This window comes from Oryctolagus cuniculus, chromosome 3 (genome assembly GCF_051225735.1).
Source record: "Oryctolagus cuniculus isolate XC-2025 breed Fujian yellow rabbit chromosome 3, ASM5122573v1, whole genome shotgun sequence".
Lineage (NCBI taxonomy): Eukaryota > Metazoa > Chordata > Mammalia > Lagomorpha > Leporidae > Oryctolagus > Oryctolagus cuniculus.
In genome coordinates, this window is record NC_142869.1 from 113,080,487 (window position 1) to 113,102,081 (window position 21,595).

At 38.1% G+C, this 21,595-nt stretch overlaps 1 protein-coding gene and 1 pseudogene across 4 annotated transcripts in view; both read left to right on the plus strand.

The window, feature by feature from the left end:
- LOC127491795 (rab GDP dissociation inhibitor beta pseudogene) overlaps positions 1-20,330 on the plus strand; it is a 67,536-nt pseudogene extending 47,206 nt beyond the window's left edge.
- DPP10 (dipeptidyl peptidase like 10) overlaps positions 1-21,595 on the plus strand; it is a 1,526,588-nt gene that overhangs the window by 1,038,880 nt on the left and 466,113 nt on the right. The gene's annotated exons all lie outside the window — the stretch shown is intronic.

The window sequence follows — 21,595 nt, forward strand, 5'->3', positions numbered from 1 at the left end:
GCGCCGCTAGGCGGAGGATTAGCCTAGTGAGTGGAATAGCAATTTCTAATAGCAATGACTAAACTTCTCTGAGGACATTTTGAGAATTTCATCCTAGGAAGGGCTGTTTTTTCAGACACTATGCCAGAGTAGGGCATGCCCTTTGCCATCTGTTGATTTCCTGTAGACCATTTTATATAACATTTTGGAAACTTATTCCAAAGCTCAAAAACAGGTATCAAATTCTGTCATTTCCACTTGTACTTAATATGTTAGCTTTTTTTTTATGAAGCACTGGTGTTGGACACAGCTTCATATGATTGAATTTAAGTGGTCCCCATTACAAATGTGTCAGAGCTCCCAGTATTGATGCACGGCTTTCCTAAATTTGTGGCGCTGTATAAAATAAGTTGTCAAGAGACCACCAGAAAAAAAACACAGGGTTGCTTATTGTAAATGTCCAAAATAGTAGAAAAAATATCATCTCTCTTGGTTCTTGGGTAGTGATGTCAGCTTCTTTGTAAGAGATATGTTTTTTTACGGAAATGAGAGAGGGGTGCAATTTAAACAAGACTGGGAAATAACATGCATTTTGAAAAAGAGTTACATATGTAATATATATTAATATATCATAGTCATTTACTTTAATATTAATAATAATTACAAGGAAAGTTCAAAAAGTTCATGGAAATGTTTAGGAGGAATAGTTTAAAAGCTTGTGTAAATATATAATGTGAAAATCTGTGCATACATTTCAAAAACTTTTTCATCAAAATAAATTAAACTTTCACTTGCATTTTTCCTCAGTTTTTAGTATCTTCATATCACAATGATATGCTTATAATAATATATATGCTTAGCATATCTTAATCCTTTTGATTTATACTAATCTGTGAATTAGTTTTTTGTGTTACTTATTTTATATACTAGAAAGCAGAGGCAAAGGAGGTCAATATTATCCAAGATCACATCCAATAAGTATCAAAGCCTAAGCAGGAATCTAGGCAGCCTACTTCTAGGACCCTTAGTCTTAACCTCATTCACTTGATACTGTCTCAGAATTTGTGACACCTTACTTCATTTCCTATGCTGTTATAATAACACAATAGTCTTTGTTAAATTTTCAATCAAATCACCTGTATTTGATTGGTGTGCAGTCATGCCAGCCATTTATTTTTAACTGTTACAGTTGAACAAATTCACTCTGGCTATTTGTGATGACCATTGCATCCAGGATATGTGACAAGGGTCAGTCTTGCCTTAGTAGGACTGCTTAGGTTGTTTTTTCTATGTTATATTGGCTTTGAGGTTATGCTACGTATTCTTACAATGATAATGTTCATTTAAGTAAAGTAGCTTCAGTAATCCCGCTGAAAGTTAAGAGTGTGAGAACAGGTAGCCAGAGTCTGTCATTTGAAAGGCAGAGATTACAGGAGTTCCCAACAGTTAGAGAATTCAAGGATGACCCACTTGTATTTTTTGTTGGATTCAGCTGGTCTGACAAATTAAATAGAGGAATATTGCATTCCTACTAAGAATGGGAGATGTGGGAAAAGCAAGTTTGGGGAAAAGATCAGGAACATGTATTTATAGATATCTCCGCTTTTGCCTAAATACAAAATTTGCAGAGCAGACCACCCAGCTAGAAATTCTAGCAATAGTTCCTTTTGAATTCTCAAGTCAGAAGGCAGTCTATAGGCAGAATTCCTTTCCTTTCAGAGAACATCATTGTTTTCTCCTGAGACTTAAAATTATTGTTTAAGTCCCACACACAATATGAGGGGCAATTTGTTTTTCACAAGGTCTGCTAATTTAAAAATTAAAGGTATCTAAAAATACCATCACTGTAACATCTAGACTAGCATTTGACCAGTGAGACATCACAAATTAATCAAGCTGACACATAAAATTGACCATTACAGCATGTTTAGGTTTTAGATGCCTATAGAACATTCCAGTGGAGATATTACATAGTCTTTAAATACAAGCCAGAATTCTAGGCAACAGACATAAATATTTGAGTCTTTACCACATAGTTGACATTTAAGCCTTGCCATTGCATGAGAAAGTCTTGTTTCAGCATTCAAATGAAGAAGGTGGCTCAAAGAAGGGTTGATTACTTATATTAATGCTTCTGAAAAGCAGACTACTGATAATAGTCGTATGGAAGTCATCATTGTCTTTGAATTTCCAGAGAGCAGTATATGACTGGTTGAGGCAGAACCAAAGGAGAATGAAAGGAGAGGAATTAAAAAAAAAAAAACTCTTTCAAGGAATTTTGGTAAAAAGAATAATAGTAAGAATGGGGAAGTAGCTGTGGCTGAGGAGAGATGTGAGATCTACTGAATTTTTTTAATTAGATGTATTTTTCCAAGCTGTAAGCTAATATGAATGAGCTAGTAAAGAGACCAATATTTATTCAAGAAAGAGACAGTAATTGTTAGTGTTGTGTCCTTGAGGAGATGGAAAGGAGAAGATTTAAATCCCAAGAAGAAATATTTTCACAGAGTAGAGCAAGATAGTTTATAGAAACAGGAAATTGGAGCACAGAACTCATAGAAACAGGTACATATACCAGATGCTGGTAGCATGAAACAACACTCTCTTCATTGCTTCAATTTTCTTTGTGAAATAATTCTATCAGGTGAATGTAAGGAAGAGGAAGGAATATTGGGTATTGGAGGAGAAAACAAAAACATATGAATCAGTTGTCTAAGAAAGGGTCACATTTGTACAATTTAGAAAGAGATAATCTTACAAATAGATGCTGAGCTATTGTGTCTTCTAGAAAATTGCTGTGACACATATGAAACCTATAATAACTGTAAATGTAAATGGTGCTCTCTACAGTTGATCAATGCCCCTTGAGTCCATGCTGATGCAAGCATTAGGAAAATATAGTATCATTCAGAGAGTGAATGAATATAAATCAGACAGCAATTCCATTCAAAGGCAACTAATGAGACTCATTTCATTTAAGATGGATGGCAGAGGTTATACATATAGTTTACACTCTCCAATACTGATAGTGGTATTAAGAGATAAAGCCCACTATTAGCTTCATGATTTAATGCTTTGTTCAATTTATCATAGTATCCAAAATGTTAAAGACAAATTATTTAATAATACATCATATATCTGCTCCTTTGACTTAAATGACTCAATTTTACCTCCAAAATATACATGGTGCTTGAATTTTATAGAAAACAAAAAACTAAATATGAAATCTTTAAAATGTTACCTTGTGATATTTAGAACAAAAAATAGGGCTACTACTTGCTTACATACTATATTAATAATGTGATAGTTGGCTGACTCTTCTTTGGGGTTCTAGAACTTTCCTATTATAACTGTATATAGTCATAAATCATGTTTTTTTTTTAATTTAAAGATTTGTTTATTTAAAAATTAGAGTGACAGAGAAAGAGGGAGAGACAGAAAGTGGAAGATCTTACACCTGTAGATTCATGCCCAAATAACCACAACTGCCAGGTCTGGGCCAGGCTGAGGTAAGCAGCCAGGAAATCCCTCCTGGTCTCCCACACGGTTGATAAGGACCCAAGTACTCAGGCCATTCTCTGCCACCTTCCCAAGTGGATTAGCAGGGAGCTACATCAGAAGTAGAGTAACTGGAATTTGAATCAGTACACTGACATAAGGTGCTGCTATAACCAGTTTTGTCACAATGCTGGTCTCAACATCTATTATTTTTTTTTTAAATATTTATTTATTTATCTGAAAAGCAGAGTTAGAGAGAGGCAGACACAGAAAAAGAGAGAGGTCTTCCATCCACTGGTTCACTCCCCAAATAGCTGCAACAGCCGGAGTTGGACCAATCCGAAGTCCGGAGCCAGGAGCTTCTTCTGGGTCTCCCACGTGGGTGCAGGGACCCAAGGACTTGAACTGTCTTCTGTTGCTTTCCCAGGCCATAGCATAGAGCTGGATCAGAAGTGGAGCAGCATGGACTTGAACCGGATCCCTATGAGATGTGGGCACTGCAGGTGACAGCTTTACCCACTATGCCACAGTGCTGGCCCCCAACACCTACTATTTTTAACTAAAGTATAAAGAATATTTTATGGAAGTATTTTTGACTCAGATGAATACACTTTATGAAAAATGTCAAATGTAAATTATAGTGGCAAAGGCAAAGCTTTGGCATTTTTACAAGATATTTTGGTTCTTTACATGATACACCCAAATTCTGCCCAGCTACTCACAAATTCTTTCCATGGTGTTTCAGAGAGACTCTGTATTTTAATATCAACATATCACTTTAACAATAGTGACATGCAAATGCCTTATGATGCAATGCAGATATTGGGACAAAGGATGAGTTCACCTAAACCTTACAAGAATTTTCTATTTCTCTCCTTAATGTTGATCTTACAACTAGTATAACAAGCATATGTGCAAGAAAGAAGGTGAGATTTCTGAGAAAAAAAAAATTGATTGTTTTTGTAGATAATGCAGAACAGAACTGAAATGGAAAGGTAGGGGCCAGGAGGGAATGGATCATGGATGATTGCTACTGTGAAGGCACTTTAATATCCTAACAAATGCCTTCTACTCTGACTAATGAGATTTTCAACTCATTCTTCATGGAAAAATCTCAAAAAGGGCTGGAGATACTAAGACTTGTTTGAGAACAATGCCAGAAGGGAAACATAATGTTTTGAAGATGTTGGACTTCTTTAGTCTTTCAATTCAATTGATGGAACTTAGTGATTGGCTACTACTTTGCAGGGGTCTGCTTCCACTCACTAAAAATATCAAGGAAATAATGAAAAATTAGAGAACTTAAATGACTTGCCTTGAGCTTCCAAGCAATTCAATAGACCTGCCGCTGAAATCTGATTCTGAATTTTTTAGACTGATACCGTTCATACGTAAAATGGCTGTTTTCATGGGATTCTGAAGTGTTGGGCCTATTGGTGACAATATACCACTGTGAGTCTATTTCCCATGTAAGAATGAGGTGTGTCCTAGAAGAAAACTATATTTAATGCAGGTAAGTTTTTTGTGACTTGGCCCAAAACAGAATCTATGTTGGATGGAGTTTTATACAAAAGATGTTCGGATGAGGTCAGGATTTGCATTGCACACGTAGCCAAATATCCCTGAGTCGTGTATTTCACTGACATAGTCTTCATATAGGAGACATGAAGGAATTAGAGCCTGGGTATGACAGTAAAGGGCCATTTTCGCTACAGATAGAATAAGGCATAAAGCTCAAAAGCAATACTGCAGGATGTCTGTCAAGCAGTTTAACAAAGGCAGGGTGGGATTTTTGCCTCTTCAATCTAAGACATGTTACTTGCACACAGTGAAGCTCCGAAAAAACTACAAATACGGCTTTTGTTTTTTGAGAAGACCATCACAGCTACTCCTGAAAGCAAAGACCAGTCATGGAGATCTCCCCCTGAGACAGAAACCTGGGATCAAAAAGGAGAGTGGCCCTGGTTCCTTTCCAGGGATCAGTGGCAGGAGTGATTTTTGAGAGGCAACAACAAGCTTCTCTGTGACAGCAGGAATTTCAAGGCAAAATCTCAGTCGGTGGGCCAGAATAGATGATGGGGAAAATACCAGGTATCAAAGGACATGGAATACATCTCATAGTTCTAAGAAAATATCAGATGATTAAGAAATGACTCAGCAGACAGGAGGAATTCACAATAGCAGGTAAAAATAGAAGCCAAAAATACATAATTAATTTTACTGCTAGTGTGATCTGATCTGTAACATCTCTCCCTGGGCTAATCTGAAGTCAGAAGCTGTGGCAACAGAAGGTTGCTGCTGCCTCTGTTCCAGAAGACAGCAGTCACATTTTTAGCTGGTAATGTGCTGCCTCTGTCTATATTTGTGGCTTGTTTCCCACCCCTCCTTCTCTTTCTCAAGTGCCGTTAATTCAACAATTATTTATTAAATTCTTAGCATGTTTGTACAGTTAAGAAATTTCTCACTGTGTTTATTCCTAGGAAGGCAAGCCTGAAAATGATCTTCAGCCATATCAATTTGCTTAAATTAATTTGAATAAATTAGACTTAAGCAAATAGCGAAAATTATAGGAGGGAATTCCATGAAGGACTAAATTAAATATGGATTCATAATTTTCCACACTTGCTAAAATATAAGGGTGTCAATTTCAGGGCCTCTTTAAACGTGAAAATTTTCTTCCATCTCTAAGTGTATAAGCTCCCTCTCACTCATATAGATTAGGTGATATAAATAGCTCCTCCAACTCACTTGGTTTTATTCCTAGAGCAGATGAGAAGTGACTGCTCTGTGGCAGCCACTATGGGAGATTCCTTAGCAAACTCACATGCATTTGAGGGAGAAAATTGTTGGTGCAAAGTAGTTTAATGAGTTCTGTTATTTTGAGGTGACATCAGTCCTTCCAAGGATTATTTACTGTGAGAAACAGAAGGGAAATACCTTAGTGTGATAAATTGTTATGTTGATGTTTATAGCACAGGCAATACAGAGTTCTCAAGTTTGAGTCAGTTTTTTTTCTTCTAAGTGAATGTAATTTAGTACTAGTTATTTATTTCAACCATGGGTATTTGGGAAAGAATTTTCATTTGGGAATTTTCTTGGCTTGGTGGTTTAGGTAAGAAGTCTGTGTGACTATACGAACTGATATTCTTTGTAACAAGAATATGCATTATCCTGTTGAAAAATGCAAAATTATTTACTCAACAAACAAAAATTGTTGGAAAACTGAAAACTTAAGGAAAAATTCTGCCTATAGCTCTTCATTTCCTATGACTTTAATTCTGTCCTTGTGGTTCAGGAAATGGCTTGATATAGATCAACACACAGTCACAGTTCATCTTTATAATCTAGCTTTTTAAAAATATTTTAAACCCTAAATAAACTCTCTCTCTGTCTTTCCATCTCTGTCTCTCTTTAACTCTTCCTTTCAAATATATAAGTAGATCTTTTAAAAAAAATTGTATTGAAAATGAAGAGAATAAATAAGATCCAGTATGTCAATTTAGATATTGTGCATTAATTAGATTAAAAAACAAGAATTAAAATTATATAAATTTATGTCTCTATCAGTTTCTTAGTGTAGAACTATTTGCGGCTGGCACCGTGGCTCAATAGGCTAATCCTCCGCCTTGCGGCGCCGGCACACCAGGTTCTAGTCCCAGTCAGGGCGCCGGATTCTGTCCCGGCTGCCCCTCTTCCAGGCCAGCTCTCTGCTGTGGCCCGGGAGTGCAGTGGAGGATGGCCCAAGTGCTTGGGCCCTGCACCCGCATGGGAGACCAGGAAAAGCACCTGGCTCCTGGCTTCTGATCAGCGCAGTGCGCTGGCCGCAGCGTGCCGGCCGTGGTGGCCATTGGAGGGTGAACCAATGGCAAAAGAAGACCTTTCTCTCTGTCTCTCTCTCTCACTGTCCACTCTGCCTGTCATGAAAGAAAGAAAGAAAGAAAGAAAGAAAGAAAGAAAGAAAGATTTCCTCAGATTTATTTACATTTATTCCACATTTTTGAAAAAATTATTTATTGATTTGAAAGTCAGAATTACAGACAGAGAGGGAGAGACATAGAAAGAGAGATTTTCCAGCCACTGGTTCACTCCCCAAATGGTAGCAATGGTGTGGGCTGGGCCAACCCAGAGCCAGGAGCCATCTGGGTGCCATCTTCTGCTGTTTTCCCAGGCACATTGGCAGGGAGCTGAATCGGAGGTGGAGCAGCTAGGACTTGAGCAGGCACCCATATGGGAAGCATAAACTGTAGGATACTGAACATTCTACGCCACAGCACAGGCCCTGAAATTTATTCCACATTTTAAAACAATTTACTGTTGAGACAGTGAAATCCTTTCAGTGGGCCCTTCCTTACAATGTCTGGCCAGTTCTGAAAGCATCCTCTCTGTGGTATGAGAGCCTTGTTGCCTAATTTAAATGTACTGTGAGTCTTCAATACGAATCTCAAAATTGACAAGTACCACACAGAGAAAATAAAACAGGCCAAATTAATTTTAATAAAATAATTTCATTGACTTAATATATATGCTAGTTTCATCAAATAACTAATATAAAAACTATTACTTATAGACTTTATATTCTCTAGTATAGTTCTCATTTTAACCTTATAAAATATTCCAGTTCACACAAACCACATTTGAAGTGTTCAGTAGCCAAATGTGGCTACTGTGACTACTTTATTTGTACATATACCATCTGGGTTGTCTTACTGTAGATCTAGAAAACAACTATTTTGAAAAATTATCATTAGAAATAAGACACTCAATTGCTAATGATAATTCTATTGACATATTCATGTTTTTATAATTGTGTATGTATAAAAACACAATACAAATTCATAACTTGAAATAGAAATTTTCTATCTATAGATAGCTCCCCTCTCTGTGAAAAATTTCTGTAGAGGAAATGAAATATGAGGAAAAGAATCATTTTGTCTGTGTTAGTGGTGGAGAAAACTGAGGAAAGGACTAATTAAATGAGTTTGAACTTAAACATGAAGCATCATAAATTTCATAAGGAACACTAAGTGAGAGAGAGATAGCATGTTATGCTGTACAATTAAGTGTTTTAGTAGTGTTGCTTTGCCTTATTACTGCTCTCTGTATTTTGCTTTCCTGCTGTCTACCACACTCTGAAAATAGTCAATGAAAAATTTTAGCAATAATCAATTTCTGTTTTATAAACTGTGTGGTGTTCTGATTTATGTGATGAAATCACACACTGAACCTCTCCATGCTGCCTGGGGTTTGGATCATCCTTTTGTCCATACTGCTCACACCATATGCACTGTCTGCCCATCAGTCACTTGGGAGTTGTCTAATACTTGTATTCAAAAAACCACCCTTACTTTACACAATAACGTCCTCACAGTACAAGAATAGAGATGCTAGTGATACTATTAAATTTTATTTTTATAATTTTCCTATTTTATTGTTAATTTCTTACTGCACATAATTTATAAATAAGACTTTATATAGGTAGGTGTATATAGGAGACAATATAATATTTATGTGGAGCGGGTGGTTGCTACCATCTACAGCTTCAAGTGTCCACTGGCAGTATTGCAATATTTCCCTTATAGATGAAGGGGACACTACTGAATTGCCCACTGATACTAGTTGAAAAAGCAATATTTGAGAAGTATGGTTATTTTATTTTATTACAATTGTCTTCATAAGCAATATATATAGTGACTGTTATATTTGCTTATCATTTTTATTGTAACTTTTATTGATTTGTCTTTGGCAAAGGCTGATTTTATATATATATATAAAAAAAAGAAACTATAATTTCCATATCTCAGTAAGCCAGACTCCTCAGGGACAGTTAGCTGCCAAATACTAACATCTTCTGGCACAAAGGAACTTCAGGACCTGATGATTCAGAATCTAATCAAAATCATTGTTGAAATTGACAGAACCTCAGTCCATTGGGAGTCTTTATAATCTTCCTCCAATCTGGCCAGAAGCCAACTAGCCAGGTGATGAGACATCATGATAGAAAACATGCCTTTCAAAGATGACTATAGCAACCAGCATTCAATATTGTTAAAAGCAATTCTAGGGGTAGATGTTTAGCGCAGTGGTTTTGCCACATCCGATTTCATGACTGCTTGGGCTTGAGTCCTGGATCCTCTTTTGTTTCACCTTCCTGCTAATGTGCATGTGCATCATGGGAGGAAGCAAATGATGGCTCAAGTAATTGGGGTTCTGTCAATCATGTAGACCTAGATTGAGATCATAGATCCAGACTTCAGCCTGGTCCAATCCTGGCTGGTGCAGACAGTGAATTAGCAGATGGGAACTCTCCCCCTGTCAGTCTGTCTCTCTGTATGTCTCACTGCCTTTCAAATAAATAAAATAATACATTTTTAAAAAATCCTAAATGTATTCAATTTTTCCACTTGTCAATATAATAAAAATAATAGTATTACTACATTTAACATTTATGTTTTCTGTAGCATTAGTTTTTACATTCAACAGAATTCAGCTTTTTTTCTGAAAACACAAATGTACTGAAAATGTACTGAAAAGACTGATTGAATTAGAATATGTAATCCAATACCTTTGCAATATATAATGTTGTATATTTGAGAATATTATTATTTTAATCACATATTATTCTCCTTTAGTGTAGTGTTGATTACTTCTCAACAGATAAAGACTATTAAAAATAAACTTAAATGAAATGAACTATTGCTGTGGCTCCTAGAAGTCTGTTTCATTAAATTACTGTTTTCTGGTCACTTTTTGACTTTTCTGTCACCTTACATTTGTATATATTTTGTCTAGTAAGAAGTGTTTTAAATACAAATAGGAAAGGATAAATGTACAATAAAATCAAGAATAATGAAATAACACATCTGCATACATATCTAATTAGATTGTTACAAGCATATTTAAAAGACAGATCTTAGTAGCTGATAGACGTAGCAATATATGGATCTTGATTTTATTGGCACCAGTCACTTAGATTAAAAACCATCTTTTTTATTGCTAAGGTCAATCTGAGTGATTTGGGGGTCTAACTAATGGCTTATATTCTACTGGCTGTAGAAAGGAACTGTGGTGAGTCTGAACTAATGGGCTATTTTTGAGGAATATTTTGCTCTGCCCAAGGGATCTGAAAAGTAAAATATGTGCATAATCAAGTGACTGGAAAAAAAGTAGTATCATAATTGAGCAATGAATGGAGGAAGAAGATGATGCCTTGTAAGTGCATCGGGTGCTTTCTGGGGAAGTAATCCCATGATTATGTTCAAAGGACAGCAAAATGCACAGAAGAGAAAGTGGGCTACAAGAGAAACCAACTGCACAGTGGTGCTGCCCTTGAAGAGTTTCATTCCATTTTCTAATTGACTGCTCTCAGGAGAGAAGCAATGGGCTTGCCAAATTCAATGAGATGACAAGTGACATACATAAAATGTAACTGGATGAATATATAATGGGCAATTGCAGATTCTGCTGCAGGTATTAAAATGATTTTGATTTGAATTCAAATGCTGAAGATAATGAATACTTAACATAGTGCCTCTTATTAAAGAATATCTTTCCTTCCATTTTACCATTTTTGGAGACACTACATAATTTTTTCAAGATTGTGTATCTTAGAATCTTGTGGGGAGCAACTGGAAGCAACTCGGACTAGACTAAGTTACTGGAATTAAGACTTATTCTATGCATCTGCTCTCCCACAATATGGCACTGGGAGAGGAGGAAACAGCTTCTACGCAGCTGCCTCTCGCCAACTTGAGTGATGACCTGCAGGAGCTGATCCTGCTCCTGATTGGAGGAGAGCAGCGTACTCGGTGTGTGGGCAGCCGAGTTGGGATTGGCAGAAGAGGACTATAAAGGAGGAGAGAGACAACATGCACCAGGAACATCTAAGGGGAACATCTAAGAGGAATACCTGTGCAGCCCCCGAGAGAGCCAGCCGGTGGTGTGCCGCTCCCCCGCGGAAGTGGGGAATGTGGCAGGGGGAACCGCCCTTCCACGGAGGTGGAAGGGTCGGTAGCCAACCAGGGAAGAACCAGCAGCAAACCCAGGGAGGACCGAGCAGACGAAAGAACAGCGCAGGGTCCTGTGTCGTTCCTCCAGGAAGACGGGGAGCGACATAATGGTGCCGTGACTCGGATAGGAAACTTAGGAGGGAAGAAACGGAAGAAGTGGAAAATACCAGAGAGAGAGATTAGCGAAGAGCCTAGGGGAAAGCCGGACGAGAAAGGTGCTGGAAGAAGCTATTGAAAGCCTAGGCATAGACTTGGATACGGACTGTGGGAAAGAAGTTAGGATTTAAAGTGAAAGCAAGAAGAAACTTAGACTTGGATGCGGACTATGGCGGGGAAGCTAGGAGCTCGAAAGCGAAAGTGAAAGCTAGAACAAACAGACTTGGATACGGACTGTGGGGAGAAGCCAGGAGAAATGAGGGAGGAATATTGTTGGAAGAAAACTTAGGGAAATATACCGGGTAGAGAAAAATGTTAGGGAAATTGAAGCCGTGGGGGGCAGGCCGAGGCGGAAACGTAAGCCAGTTTGGAATTCTTTAAGTCAGCCCGGGGAGCAAAAGGCGAAAATCTGGAACCAGAGGCAGAGACGTGGGTCACCAGGTTGGAATCCATCAGATTAGCCCGGGGAGCAAAAGACGGGAAGCCAAACCATAAGGTGGAGACGCATAAGCTAGGTTGAATTCGCCAGGTTAGCCCGGGGAACTTAGATTGAATACCGGTGGTGGCGGAAACGTAAGCTACGCTGTGTGACTCGAGGAAGCCGCCGCGTGCAGAGAGAGCACGGGGCGTGAATAGATAGGGAACGTGGGGCTAGTGCAAGGCCATGGTGTGGGCGCGAAGGGGCGCGGAAACCGCGGAGTGCGCGCGCGAAGCCGGGAAGCCGTGCAGATGAGAGAAGCCCAGGCTGAAGCGGCTCAGAGCCGGGAAGCCGCCACCGCGGGGCGAGGCACCAAGAAGCAGCCTCAGGGCGGGCGCCGGGAAGCCGCAGGGATAAGAGAAACAGAAGTTTAGAAGTAAATGAGAGAAATAGGAATGCTGGCAGATAGAAGTAAAATAGGAGAGATAGGAATGCCCGGAGATAGAGAAATAAAGAAAAATAAGGCCTCCCCTCAACATGGCAATGAGAGAGCTTGGATTCGGTCTGCCTGATTAGGGAGGTGGTGAGCACCTGCGGGCGGCTAGCAGCTTATGCACTGCAGGTCACCGAAGATAGGCATGAACCAACACCAATAAGTCTCCCCACAATACGGCAATGAGAAGGCTTGGATTCGGTTTGCCTGATGGATAGGACTTGTAAGCACCTGTGGGCAACTCTAGCAAGCAGAGCAGAGTGTGTGCCGCAGGGCACTGAAGACAGGCGCGTATCAACACCAAAAATAAAAAGAAAGGGGGATCTGTGGGGAGCAACTGGGAGCAACTCGGACTAGACTAAGTTACTGGAATTAAGACTTATTCTATGCATCTGCTCTCCCACAATATGGCGCTGGGGGAGGAGGAAACAGCTTCTACGCAGCTGCCTCTCGCCAACTTGAGTGATGACCTGCAGGAGCTGATCCTGCTCCTGATTGGAGGAGAGCAGCGTACTCGGTGTGTGGGCAGCCGAGTTGGGATTGGCAGAAGAGGACTATAAAGGAGGAGAGAGACAACATGCACCAGGAACATCTAAGGGGAACATCTAAGAGGAATACCTGTGCAGCCCCCGAGAGAGCCGGCCGGTGGTGTGCCGCTCCCCCGCGGAAGTGGGGAATGTGGCAGGGGGAACCGCCCTTCCACGGAGGTGGAAGGGTTGGTAGCCAACCCGGGAAGAACCAGCAGCAAACCCAGGGAGGACCGAGCAGACGAAAGAACAGCGCAGGGTCCTGTGTCGTTCCTCCACGAAGACGGGGAGCGACAGAATCTTGTCCTAGTAATAAGCATTTGATGTCTCGCATCAATGCTAATTTCAATCTTCTTTCAGAGTTGGAAAGGGGATCATGCTGAAAGAGAAGGAAACTTTTTTTTAATCACCAAAGTATTGGTGGAGGCGATTTCCTTTTTCTATAAGACAATGACAAGATAATGAAATAAGAATGTGGATAACCTGACTCTTCTTCCCGTATTGTAAATTGGAGGACACTAGTTGCAAAAAAATGTGAAAGAACAGGAAGCATATACAGAATCTTGGAAACTACATAAGTTTATGGAAATGAGATGACATATTTCTGAAAACTAATGGATCAAAGAAGAAACAATGGAGAAAATGAAAAATTGTCTTGGAATAAATGAAAATGGAAACACAACACACGAAAGCCTTTGGATATAGCTTGAGCAATTCTGAAAGGGAAGTTTATAGAAATAAATAGCTATATCAGTGGCTTGAGACATCACCCCATGCCAGCGAAGAGTACCTCAGTGCCCCATGTCAGCAGGAAGTAGCTTTAAAGACAGATCATCATCTCTCTGCTCCTCCTGGACTTTTGGGACTAATGTAATCCCATACAACTCCTGCTTTATAAAAAACAAAAGGGGGGAATGTTAGTAAAATAGCACAGTCTTATCAATGGCACAATCTACAGCCTGACACCATCCTAGGCTCCAGCCCCCGCTGCCATTGCTGGAAGCCAGGTGGCCACATGGCCCAACCATCGGTGTCAGTCTCACTCCCATCCTAATGGGATTTGCTGCTCCTTCTTTCCTGCCCACCCCTGGCAAAGTTTTAAAAGGACCTGTTTGTGAACATGTGGCTCTCTCTCTCTTCTCTGTCTCCTGATCTGTGTCTCACTCTCTCTCTCTGTCTCTCCTTCTCTTTCTTCACCTTCTTCACCTCTTCCCTCTGATCTGTTGGGTTTTCCCTCAATAAGCCCTTTCCCCTAAAAAAAATACCTGTATCAATAAGACAGAAATGTTTCAAATACATAATTTATCACTGCAATCCAAGAAACTAGAAAAGAACAACAATAAAGCAAATCCAAAATTGGTAGAATGAAACAAAATAAAACTTGGAATAGAAATAAATTACAAAGGGATTAAAAAACTACAAAAAAATAAATGAATAGCCAATTCTTTGAAAAGATAAGGTTGATAACTTGTTGCTAGACTAACAAAGATAAAAGAAAATTCACAAATAGATATGAAAATGGTGACATTGTGACTGACACACCAGAAATACAAAAGAATGTTAGAGATTGCTATGAACTATTTGTTAGCAAATTCAGTAACCTAGTAAGGATGTGAAAGGCCTCTAATGAAAATTCTAAAACATTAAAGAAAGAAATAGAAGACAAAAATTTGGAAGAATCTTCCATGCTTATGGATTAGAAGTATTAATATCATCAAACTGCCCATACTACCCCAAGCAATGTACAGATTGAATATGATCCCAATCAAAATGCCAATGAAACTCTTTTATGATCTGGAAAAATAGCAAAAATTCAAATTGAAACATAAGAGATCCTGAATAGCTAAAGAAATCTTAAATAACGAAAACTAAGCCAGAGGCATCACAATGCCAGATTTCAAGACATACTACAGGGCAGTAATAATCAAAACAACCTGGAACTTGCACACAAACAGATGTGCAGACCAACAGAACAGAATAAAAACCCCAGAAAGCAATCCACACAGCTATAATCTTTGATAAAGAAGCTAAAATCAATCTATGGAAAAGGACAGTGTCTTCAACAAATGGTGTTGGAAAAATAGAATCTATGCACACAGAAGTATGAAACAAGACATCTACAATACATTTTATACAAAAATCAAGTTTAGATGGTTCGAGGATCTAAATCCATGGCCTGATACCATCAAATTATGAGAAAATAACAACAACAACAAAAACTCAGAAAAGCATTGACATAGGCAAAGATATTTTGGAAATGACCCCAGAAGTATAGGCAATCAAAGCCAAAATTGACAAACAGGATTACATCAAGCTAAGAAGCTTCTGAACTGCAAAGGATACACTCAACAAAGTAAAGAAGCAACCTACAGAATGGGAGAAAAATTTGCAAACTATGCAACATGTAAAAGATAAATATTCAGGATCTATAAAGAACTCACAAAAACATCCACAATAAAACAAACAATCCTGTTAAGAAATAGGAGAAGGTCATAAACAGACAGTTTTCAAATAATGAAATACAAATGGATAATAGACACATGAAAAATGCTCAGGATCACTAGCTGTCAGGAAAATTTAAATAAATACCACAATAAGCTTTCTCCACACACCAGTTAGAATGGATATCATCCAAAAATCACAAGTAAAATAAAATAAATGCTCATGAAGATATGGAGGAAAAGGTACCATAATACACTATTGGTGGAAATATAAGCTAATAAACTAGTACAACAATTATGGAAGACACTATGGATATTCCTAAGTAATCTGAAAATATATCTACCATGTAATCTAGCCATCCTACCCTTGAGAATTTACCCAAAATAAATAATATAAACATAAGAAAGTGTTATTTGCACCTCCATGTTTATTGCAGCTCAATTCACAGTACCTAAGATATGGAATCAAGCTATATGTCCATCAACTGATGACTGGATAAAGAAAATTTGGTGTATATGATAGAGTACTACTCAGCCATAAAAATAATGAAAACCTGTCTTTTGCAACAAAATGGGTACAACTAGAAACCATTATGCTAGTGAAATAAGCTGGTCTCCAAAAGACAAATGTATGCATTCCCTGATATGTAGTAGTGGTACAGAATATGAACAATCTGGAAATATTTTGATATGATTGTTGTCTTTAATCCTTGTATACTCTCATAGAACTGTGGTCTTTCTACATTTTACTTGTTGACTAATATAGTTAGTGCTGTCTTAAGTAAGTGATTATGCAGTACACTGAAATTATTTTCTTTTTTCTCTTTTTTTAAAAGATTTATTTATTTATTTGAAAGTCAAAGTTACACAGAGAGAGGAGAGGTTCACTCCCCAATTGGCCACAACTACCAGAGCTGCGCCAATCTGAAGCCAGGAGCCAGGAGCTTCTTCCAGGTCTCTCACGTGGGTGCAGGGACCCAAGGACTTGGGCCATCTTCCATTGCTTTCCCAAGCCATAGCAGAGAGCTGGATGAGAAGTGGAGCAGCCAGGTCTCAAACCAGCGCCTTTATGGGATGCCGACACTTCAGGCCTTGGTGTTAACTGGCTTTGCCACAGCACTGGCCCCTGAAATTATTTTCTTGCAAAAATTTTTAAAAGAAAGAAAGGAGAGTAATTGAAGGAGGGAGAGAAAAAGGGAAGGATGTATGGTTGTCTTCTTCGAATTGTCTCTGAAATACATAAATTTGTTAGCTCTATATTAATAAACATGAAAATATATAAAAGATATGACAGATTCTGGGAAGCATATATTTGACCAAGATTGAACAAAATAAAATACCTATTGCTGACAAAATAGCAAGTAATGAGATTGAATCAGTAACAGAAGTTTTGCCAAAAAATATTCCAGGGCCAGATGGCATACATGCTGAATTCTACCAAACTTTTAAAGAGGAATTAACACCAAATCTTTCTTAAGTTGTTTAAAAAAAAAAAAAAAAAAAAAAACAGAAAAAAAGAGGAAATTCTTTCAAATTCATTCTATGAGTCTGGCATTCTTTGATACAAAAAACAGACAAGTACAAAATGAAAACCAAAGTTTCAGACCAATATCTTTGATGAACATAGATTGATAAATCCTTAATTAAATACTAGTAAATTCAATCCAATAGCACAATAAAAAGATCACATGGTATGATCAAGCAGGATTCATCCTTAGGATGCAAATATAGTATAATATACGCAAGTTTATAAATGTGAAATACCACAACAAATAATGAAGGAAAAAATCATATAATCATTTCAATAGATGCAGGAAAGACACTTGATACATTAAAAATCTTCATGATAAAAACTCTGGCCACAGTTGATGTAGAAGGAACATAGCTCAATATAATGTAGGCCATATATAACAAGGCAACAGCTAACATCATATTGAATGGGAAAAAGGTAAATTTTTTCTCTGTAAGATTAAGAACAAGACAAGGATGGCCTCTGTCACTGCTTTTATTCAATATAGTACTGATAATTTTAGGGTAATTAGGAAGGGAAAAAAATAAAAGGCAAAAAATAAAATAAAAAAAAATCCAATCATAAAAGGGGAAGTCAAATTGCCACTGTTGCAAGTGATGTGATCTTCAAAACAAAACACAAAGATTCACCAAAAACCTATTAGAAACAATTAATAAATTTAGAAGATATGTAAGATACAAAATCAGTGTACAAAAATCAACAACAGTTATATACAATAGTGAATCATCTGAGCAAGGAAGCAAGAAATCAACCTCATTTCTAATAACTATAAAAACAAACATTAAAAATCTATAATGAAAATCATAAAACATTGATGAAAGAAATTGAGAAGGACACAAAGAAATGGAATAATTTCCTATCTTCATGGATTGAAAAAATAAATATAGTTAAAATATGCATACTACCCAAATGAATTTACATATTTCCTACAATCCTAATCAAAGTCCCAAAGACATTTTTTTGAATACATAGAAGAATACACAAATAAAATTTTTATGGAACCACAAAAGACTCTGAATTGCCAAAATGATCTTGAGCTAAAAGGTTAAAGCAGAAGGCATTACACTTCCTGACATTAAAATAAATTACAAGTAATTAAAGCAGGATAATATTAGGATAAAAACAGTTGCTTAGACAAATGAAACAGAATGGAAAACTAATGGCATAGAACCCAGAAGTAAAACCAGACATCTTCAGTCAATTGATCTTTGACAAAGATGCTAAGACCATACATTGGAAAAAAGATAGACTTTTTAATATATGATGTTAGTAAAGCAGTATATCCACATGCAGAAGAATCTTAGACTGCAATTGGATTTTAGGAGCAAAGTTGTAGTGCAGTGGGTTAAGCCACTGCCATCCATATGGGCAGGGGTTAGAGTCCTGGCTGCTCCAGTTAGAATTGAGCTCCCTGATAATGTGCCTGAGCAGCAGAAGGTGGCATAAATCTTTGTGTCCCTGCATCTACCTGGGAGGTCCCAGCAAAGCTGTTGGCTCCTGACTTTGGCATGGTCCAGTAATATAGACAGTGAATCAGTGGATGTAAGATCTTTCTCTCTCTCTGTCTCTCTCTGTAACTGTGCCTTTCAAATAAGCAAAATAAATCTTTCAAAAAATAAAATACAGACCTAAATTTGAAACTTTGCACTTATAAAAAAGAAAACAAAGTGTAAGCAATTTATGATGTTTGAATGGTAAGGTGTCGCTCCCCCTCTTCATGGAGGAATGACACTAAACCCTGCCTAGGCTTCATATCCGAGTCACGGCACCATTATGTCGCTCCCCCGTCTTCGTGGAGGAACGACACAGGACCCTGCGTTGTTCTTTTGTCTGCTCAGCCCTCCCCGGGTTTGCTGCTGGTTCTTCCCGGGTTGGCTGCCGTCCCTTCACCTCCGTGGAGGGGCGGGCCCCCTGCCACCTTCCCCACTTCTGCAGGGGAGCGGCACACCACCGGCCGGCTCTCTCGGGGGCTGCACGGGTGTTCCTTCAGATAGATGTTCCCCTTAGATGTTCCTCGTGCATGTTGTCTCTCTCCTCCTTTATAGTCCTCTTTCACCAATCCCAACTCTGCTACCCACACACCGAGTACGCTGCTCTCCTCCAATCAGGAGTAGGTCCTACAGTTTATTGGTTGAACTGGAGGCAGCTGTATAGAAGCTGTTTCTCCCTTCTCAGCGCCATATTGTGGGAGAGCAGATGCATAGAATAAGTCTTAATTCGAGTAACTTAGTCTAGTCCGAGTTGCTCCCCACAGTAAGGATTTTCTAGATCAGACCCAAAAGCACAGGAAATAACAGCAACAAAGACAAATGGGTTACATCAAAATAAAGCACTTTTGCACAGCAAAGGGAAAAACAGAACAAAGAGAAAATTTAAAGAATGAGAAAAAATATTTGCAAGATATGCATCTGACAAGGGGTTAATATCCAGAATATATAAGGAATCCAAGCAACTAAATAGCAAACAAGCAAACAATAATATGATTTAAAACAGGCAGTAGGAGACAGGGCAAAAGCCCATAGCTTTATCTACTCTATGGCCTTGTAGGACTGCCACAAGGATCTGCAAGGCTGAATGCTGTTTATGGTGCTACCTATATGCTGAATAAACATATCATGGAATCATGTGCAGAATGGGGAAATGGTTGGTGTAAAATCCAAAGGAGAGATTGCTCGCTGTAAGCAGCTCATCTGTGACCCAGCTACATAAAAGATCGAATGGAGAAAGCGGGCCAGGCGATCAGTTATTTGCATCCTTAGCCACCCCATCAAGAATACGAGTGATGCCAACTCCTGCCAGAACATTATTCTACAAAACCAAGTCAACTGAAAGTCAGATATCTATGTGTGCATGATTTCCTCTGCACACGATGTGGCAGCACAAGGAAAGTACATTGCCATAGTTAATACAACTGTGGAAAGTAAGGAACGTAAGAAGGAAATCAGATCAGCTTTGGAGCTCTTGGAACAATTGAACGAAAATTTGTTAGCATCAGTGACTTCCTTGTACTGAAAAATTTGGGAAAAGAAAGCCAGATCTTTATTTCCTGCACATATGATGTTACAACTCACTTTGAGACAACTTGTAATAATATTCAAAACTTCTGTAAGAGGATGACAGGATCAGAGTTTGTGTTTGAGGAAATGAAATTCAAGAAAAAATTTACATCTATGGAAAAGGCTAACAAAAGTACATATTACCAAATTAGGACAAATTTAAAATTCATCAAATAATTCATATTGTATGAAATCAGTATTGTAAAGCCTGCTTTTGTAATCAAAATGGAGGAATTGAAGAGTGTTGTATCAATAAATATTAATCCCACTTCATCTTTCTAATATCATGTATTAATTTCATTTCTTGGAGTGGCTATTCAGAATTGGCAGGTTCCCATATTCTGTTCCAGTTTAACCAGATAACCCCATGCTCTGTGGAGGATCAGGTTTAAACAAACTTTATGCTACTGATGTAGTGAACTCAGCACAGTATTTGTATCTCTTAATCAGCATACCTTTTCCAGTTGTGTGCTTCTGCTGCTCAAGAGCTGGATCTGTACAATGTGTGTGCCATTTGTCCTTTTGACAATGAGATTATAAACTGAATATTTCATAATTAGAAGCAGCAACCCCACATTCTCCCTATAATTTTGTTTTGCTTTGTATCAGTTGTCATTATATGCAGGTATTATTTTGCATTTTATCAAGTATGATATATGTCAGGGTCCAAATAGTATAGCCACAGGTTTGGATTATGTAGGCATAATATTCTAACCAAACTCCAGACTTAGGGGTCATTTTGGAAGAAGCAAATTTGTGGTATTTAACGTAATGAAATTAGTGAGACCAAAGGGAAAGGAATCTTTCATAAAGCAGGTAAAATGTACAAGAATCTTTTGTATCGCAGGTGTGGCTTCTTCAGTGGACCAAGCTAAAATGCCGTATTGATTTTACAGAGCCTCTACTTTAGTCCGTCTTAAAATGGCTCCAGATGATTTCTGTACTGCAAAGTAAACCATATCCTGGGGGAAAAAGAGGTGGTACATCTAAACAGAAATTTATCAAAGGAAGATTTACAAATGGGCAATAGGTATTTGAAAAGATGCTCAACATCACTGATTGTCAGGGAAATGAATACCAAAACCACAACGAGATAGCACCTTACTCCAATCACAATGGCTATTATCAAAAACACAAAAGATATCAAGTGTTGACAAGAATGTAGAGAAAAGGGAATCTGCACATAGTAAGGGGGAATATAAATTAGTACAGCCATTGTGCAAAATGGTATTGAAGTTGCTCAAAGAATTAAAAGTGGAGCGCCCATATCAACCAGTTATTCCACTCATTGGTATATAACCAAGAGAAATGAAATCCATCTGTCAAAGAGACATCTGTACTCTCATGTGTACTGCAGAACTGTTCACAATAGCCAAGAAATGAAAATAACTTAAATGGCCACCCACCAATGAATACATAAACAAAATGTGGTAACGTATGTACATATTAAATGTGATGTGTATGTGTGTGTGTGTGTGTGTGTGTGTTAA